Source organism: Lathyrus oleraceus, chromosome 4 (genome assembly GCF_024323335.1).
Source record: "Lathyrus oleraceus cultivar Zhongwan6 chromosome 4, CAAS_Psat_ZW6_1.0, whole genome shotgun sequence".
Lineage (NCBI taxonomy): Eukaryota > Viridiplantae > Streptophyta > Magnoliopsida > Fabales > Fabaceae > Lathyrus > Lathyrus oleraceus.
Window position 1 is genome coordinate 201,803,653 of NC_066582.1, and position 7,589 is coordinate 201,811,241.

Genomic DNA, 7,589 nt, shown 5'->3' on the forward strand with positions numbered 1-7,589 from the left:
AGTTGACCACAGTTGACTTTCTAGGGTTTCAGATGAAATTCAGCTTGACTGTTGAGCTTTGATCATCCAATCCTTGGCCAAATCACTCCAAAATGATCCCTAGGTCACATGAACTTGTTGAGTCAACCCTAGGGCCTTGCTTCAATAGGAAATGCACTTGCTTGCTTGCTTGACTGATGAACTTGCACTTGGGCAAAGGGACAATGCAATGTTATGCAGTGGACTATGTAATGTTAATGACCTAATCATGAAAATGTATGTACAAAATGGGAGGTGCAAATTTGAGGTGCTACAGCTGCCCCTATTCAATCAACTGGGAACCCGAACGAATGAGAGCAACGGCTGTCAGACTTTCAGGGTAAACAGGGATTGAATACCGAAAGAACCGGAAATTTTGCACACTGCGGGGATCCACCAACGGAAACGTCCACTGGGATCTGATATTTATTACTGAGGATTTTGATTTTTTTCTCTTTTTCAAAGATACAGTCACATCCAGTCACCACAACACGATGAATGGGAATAGAAATCACAACTAGATGCCAACGGACAACTAGGAAAAACTCAACGTTTACCGAGACCAACGGAGAGGTAACTCTACTGGGGACGACCAGGAAAAACTCGACGTTTACCCAGACCAACGGAGAGGTAACCAGACATCAACGGACGACGGATGAACTGGAAAGACTCGACGAGACGTCAACGGACGAAAGGGAGAAGCTCGACATTTATCGACACCAACGGAGAAGGAGAAAGACTCGACCAGACGTCAACGGACGAAAGGGAGAAGCTCGACGTTTATCGACACCAACGGAGAAGGAGAAAGACTCGACCAGACGTCAACGGACGAAAGGGAGAAGCTCGACGTTTATCGACACCAACGGAGAAGGAGAAAACTCGACCAGACGTCAACAGACGAACGGGAGAAGCTCGGCGTTTATCGACACCAACGGAGAAGGAGACTTACTGGGGAAAAAGCTAATCACAACCAAACGTCAACGGACGATTGGGAAAAACTCGACGTTTATCGAAACCAACGGAGAGGTAAACAGCCATCAACGGATGACCTGTGGGGAAAATACAACTAGATATCAACGGATAACTAGGAAAAACTCGACATTTATCGACACCAACGGAGAGGAGAAGCCATTTCACTAAGGAAGGGGGATAACAACCGGAAACTGAATAGGACGTCCACCGACGACTCTACTGGGGATTCTGGCTGGGAAGCAACCAGACATTAACGAATGACTGGGGAATAGGGTATACAATCCGACGTCAACGGACGACTGAGAAAAACTCAACGTTTATCGAAACCAACGGAGAGGTAGATCTGCATGGGGAAAGATACAACTAGACGTCATCGGACGAATAGGAAAAACTCGACGTTTATCGAAACCAACGGAGAGGTAACTCTGAGGGGAATCAACAGCCATTAATGAATGATCTGTGGGGAATAAACAACTATACGTCATCGGACGCATAGGAAAAACTCGGCGTTTATCGAAACCAACGGAGAGGTAACTCTTGTGGGGATAATGACCCTGTGGGGATAATGATCACAACCAACCGTCAACGGACGACCAGGAAAAACTCGACGTTTATCGACACCAACGGAGAGGAGGACTCTTCTGGGGAGAGAGAACAAGACTCAACCAATCGTCAACGGACGATTGGGAAAAACTCGACGTTTATCGACACCAACGGAGAGGAGGACCCTTCTGGGGAAGGAGAACGACGTTACGAACATCGAAAGATGATGTTTACGGACATCAAATAAGACCAGACATTGACCGATGACTGGGGTGAGGCTCGATGTTTACCGACACCGAAAGATGGTGTTTACCGACACCAAAGAAAGACGACCAGGCATTAACGAATGATTGGAGAATACGACTCGATGTTTACCGACACCGAAAGATGGTGTTTACCGACACCAAGCAAATAACACACGCGGGTATTGACATGACACTGACCAGTATCACGAGGCGACATCTACATATGTCAGGGCAAGGCTGAACACTTGCTGGGATCTCACCGGGGAGAAACAATCTTTTCTTTCACCATCGGATGAGGAATAAACCTCTCTGAGGTATCAATCCTGAATGCCATTAGGAGCAACTGTAGCAAACGTGTCGTACAGATGTTGATCGAAAATCCGCCTCTGCCAGGGATACAGTCTGATTGGTTTCGAACACATGAATGCATATGTTTGAATTTTCTATGGCGTAATACTCCATATTGTATGGAAATGCTACGCGTTTTTGAGGATGCAATGATCACTATATGCAAAATGCAAAACTGGCTGGGGAGCCAACTGATCAGATACTCCGACCCTGTGGGGAGATTCTGCTTGAAGAAAACTCTGCGGGGAGAGCACCGACTTCTCACTCATGCTGGAGAAACAATACTGCTGCTGGGGAAAGGATAAACTCCACTGGGGATATCCTTCACAGGACCCAATCCACTTAGGGACTCCGCTCGGGGAAACAATCAATACAACTCTGCTGATAAATACCCAACGGCGACTGCGCTGAGGAACCATCAATACCACTTCACTGGGGAAAGTAAACAAAGCAACTCTCTGGTGAAACTACTCGCTGGGGAGTAACAAACGACTTTGCTAGGAATCAGGTGACTTTACTGGGGAAAGCCAACCAATCCACAAATAGGATAAACTCTGCTATGGGGAATAAACACTATTCCGCTGGGGACGACCCATCTAATCCATAAGTAGGGTACACTCAGCTGGGGGATACAGACATCATTCCGCTATGGAAAACTCATCCAATCCACAGGTAGGATAACTGCTGGAGATAAATTTCTTTGAACCCGCTCCACTCGGGGACTAGCTGGGGAATAATATCAACACCAATCTCTGCTCGGGAGATCTGCTAGAGAAAGCAACTCTGTTGGGAATAACATACCAACTCTGCTGAGGAATAGCATAACTCTGGTGGAGAATGCAAATATACCAGACTCTGTGCTGGGGAGAAGCATCCATAACCCTGCTGGGGATGAGCGCTCACGACCACGCTGGGGATAACAGTATTACAAACCCGACTGCTGGGGAACAACGCTCCACTGACAACTCCGCTGGGGATGAGCGCTCACGACCACACTAGGGATAACAGTATTACAAACCCGACTGCTGGGGAACAACGCTCCACTAACAACTCCGCTGGGGATGAGCGCTCACGACCACGCTGGGGATAACAGTATTACAAACCCGACTGCTGGGGAACAACGCTCCACTGACAACTCCGCTGGGGGATACAACATCATTCCAACTCAGTGGGGAACTCTCTTGGGGAAATATTCTCTGGGGAATAACCCACTTCCAGGTCTGCTGGGGGATAGGCAATCCTTAGATCTGCTGGGATAGAAGACAACATCCACAGATGTCTCTGCAGGGGAAAATACAGCTCTGATAGCTCTCAAACTTGCTTGGAGAAGTATCTGCTGGGGAAGCATCCTCACAGATGACGACCTGCAAATCAGCACAACAAAATGCCCTAGGGGATACATGGACAAGATACGCTCAAGTGTCCTCAACATTCAAAATGATTTTCATATGTTTTATCTTTCTGCAAGTTATTGTTTAGCCTTCATGTTTTTCATATGCAATGTTTATCAAAAATTCGGACGTTTTTGCAAACAAAACAGTAAAATAAACACAAGAGAGCTATTAATCTGAATAACGACTTTTATTGCTTGAAAATGTGCCTGAAAAGGCGAATACATTGGGAAGGAATTCCTAAAAAGAGGTAATTGCGCACAAAAGGAAAAATCTATCCTAATGGCAATGTGAACACGGCATCCACTATTTCCCAATTCTGTCATAACTCACAGATCATCAGTTTTCCTCCCAACCCTTGCCTTCTGAGAAGAATGACTGGACCGATCACATCTTTTGAGATGGCAGATGACAAAGCACGATGAAGTACAGATAACTCAGACTGTAGTCTTCGCTCTAATCCCTCTTTTGGCTAGATCGCCCTTTCGGGTTTTCAATCCACCGGGATACCCATTTTTGCCTAAGCCGCCCTTGCGGGTTTTCGACTTACCGGGTGTACAAATTCTTTTCATTTTTTACCCCTAATTTTTGCCCGAACCTTTTCTTTCTGTTTTTTGGTTCGCCGGGATGCCCCTTTTTGTCTGGACTATTTTATTCTTTTTGTCCAGCGGGTCAATTTATGCGAAGTATTTTTTGACTACATCTGAGATAACAGGGGACGGGAAATCTTCACCATCCATAGTTGTAAGCATCAAGGCTCCACCGGAGAAGACCTTCTTCACAACATATGGACCTTCATAATTAGGGGTCCACTTGCCCCTGTTATCTGTACCGGGAGGAAGGATCCTCTTCAAAACTAGATCACCAGTCTGATAGCTCCGAGGATGCACTTTCTGATCAAACGCTCGCTTCATCCTTCTCTGGTATAACTGCCCATGGCACACAGCTGCTAGCCGTCTCTCTTTGATAAGGCTCAACTCATTAAACCTTGTTCGAATCCACTCGGCTTCGTCCAGCTTGACATCTAGCAAAACTCTCAGAGAAGGGATCTCCACTTCGACTGGTAGGACTGCTTCCATACCATACACAAGGGAGTATGGGGTTGCCCCGGTCGACGTACGCACTGAGGTACGGTACCCATGCAAAGCGAAAGGCAGCATCTCATGCCAATCCTTGTACGTCACGACCATATTTTGCACAATCTTCTTGATATTCTTGTTTGCCGCCTCTACAGCACCATTCATCTTCGGTCTGTAAGGAGAAGAATTGTGATGTTCAATCCTGAAATCTTTACACAACTCCTTTATCATCTTGTTATTGAGATTCGAACCATTGTCAGTGATGATTCTCTCAGGGACTCCATAACGACAGATGATTTCTTTCTTGATGAACCGGGCAACCACTTGTTTGGTAACATTAGCGTAGGAAGCTGCTTCCACCCACTTGGTGAAGTAGTCAATCGCAACCAAGATGAAGCGATGTCCATTCGAACAGTAGGCTCAATCTTCTCAATCATATCAATGCCCCACATGGCAAACGGCCAAGGCGAGTTCATGACATTCAGAGGGTTTGGTGGTACATGCACCTTATCAGCATAGATTTGACACTTATGGCACTTCCGAGCATACTTGAAACAATCGGATTCCATAGTCATCCAGTAATAACCGGCTCTCAACAGTTTCTTGGACATTGCATGACCACCAGCATGGGTACCAAACGAACCTTCATGCACTTCTTGCATCAACATGCCTGCTTCGTGTCTATCCACGCATCTGAGCAAGACCATGTCGAAGTTCCTCTTGTACAACACGTCATCCTGATTCAGATAAAAGCTTCCAGCTAGCCTTCTCAGGGTTTTCTTTTCATTCTTTGACGCACCTTCAGGATACTCCTGGCTCTTGAGGAAGTTCTTGATGTCATAGTACCACGGCTTCTCATCAATCACAACAGACTCGGCTGCAAACACATACGCAGGCCTCTCGAGTCGATTCACCGCAACATGTGGCACATGATTCCACCAATGAACTTTGATCATAGAAGACAAAGTAGCCAAAGCATCAGCCATCTGATTCTCATCCCGGGGGACATGGTACAACTTCACCTTCTTGAAGAACGTCAGTATTATTCTGGTGTAATCTCTATACGGAATCAAATGCGGCTGGTTCGTATTCCAATCTCCATTGACCTGATTGATCACTAGAGCGGAATCTCCATAAATGTCAAGCGTTTTGATTCTCAAATCAATGGCTTCTTCTATCCCCATGATACAAGCCTCATACTCAGCTTCATTGTTGGTGACGTCAAAAGTCAATCTGGCAGCCAAAGGTATATGAGCACCTTTAGGATTGATCAGCACTGCACCAACACTGTTACCATTCACATTCACAGCCCCATCAAACATCAATGTCCACTTGTCATCAGGATCCGGTCCTTCCTCGACAAGAGGTTCTTCACAATCTTTCATCTTAAGATACATGATGTCTTCATCAGGGAATTCAAACATCATAGGCTGATAATCATCAATCAGCTGTTCGGCGAGATAGTCTGACAAAACACTACCTTTGATAGCCTTCTGCGACGTGTACTGGATATCATACTCTGTTAAAATCATCTGCCAACGGGCAACACGTCCAGTGAGAGCCGGCTTCTCAAAGATGTATTTCACTGGATCCATCTTAGAAATCAATAAGGTAGTATGGTTCAACATATACTGCCTCAGTCGGCGAGCAGCCCAGGCCAAAGCACAGCAAGTTTTCTCAAGCTGTGAATATTTGATTTCACAGTCGGTAAACTTTTTGCTAAGGTAGTATATGGCATGCTCTTTTCGACCAGACTCGTCATGCTATCCCAATACACACCCCATCGAATTCTCAGTTACTGACAGGTACATTATCAATGGTCTCCCAGGAACTGGAGGTATAAGGATTGGAGGTTTCTGTAAATACTCTTTTATCTTGTCAAAAGCTTTCTGACATTCATCATTCCACCTGATTGCTTGATTCTTCCTAAGCAATTTGAAAATTGGTTCACACGTGGCAGTTAGGTGAGATACAAACCTTGCAATGTAATTCAATCTCCCTAAAAACCCACGAACCTGCTTTTCCGTTTTCGGTTCAGGCATTTCTTGAATAGCTTTGACCTTAGCTGGATCAACCTCAATCCCTTTCTCACTGACAATGAAGCCTAACAGCTTCCCGGATCGCACACCAAACATACACTTGTTTGGATTCAACCTTAGTTTGAACTTGACCAATCTGTCAAACAACTTCTGCAAATTAACCAAGTGCTCCTCTTCTGTCTGCGACTTCGCAATCATGTCATCCACGTACACTTCAATCTCTTTATGCATCATGTCATGAAAGAGAGTCGTCATAGCCCTCTGATAGGTAGCACCCGCATTCTTCAGCCCAAATGGCATCACCTTATAGCAGAACGTGCCCCAAGGTGTAATGAATGTCGTCTTTTCCATGTCCTCTGGCGCCATCTTAATCTGATTATAGCCCGAGAAACCATCCATGAAAGAGAATATCGAGGATTGAGCCGTATTATCAACCAATACATCAATGTGAGGTAATGGGAAATCATCTTTCGGACTTGCTCTATTCAAATCCCGGTAGTCGACACACATTCTGACTTTACCATCCTTCTTCGACACAGGAACGATGTCGGCCACCCACGGGGGATAAGTTGTTACTGACAAGAAACCCGCATCGAACTGCTTCTGAACCTCTTCCTTGATCTTCACAGCCCTATCAGGACTCGTTCTACGAAGCTTCTGCTTGACCGAAGGACACTCTTCTCTGAGAGGTAGTCTATGAACCACAATATTAGTATCCAGCCCAGGCATATCTTGATAAGACCAGGCGAATATCTCTACATACTCTCTCAGCATCTCAATCAACCTGCTCTTGACCTCTGTCTTCAAAGCAGCCCCGATCTTAATATCTCTTCTGGCGTCCTCAGTACCAAGATTCACAATCTCCAACTCCTCCTGATGAGGTTGGATGACCCTTTCTTCTTGCTTCAGCAATCTAACCAATTCTTTAGGGAGTTCACAGTCTTCCTCACTCTC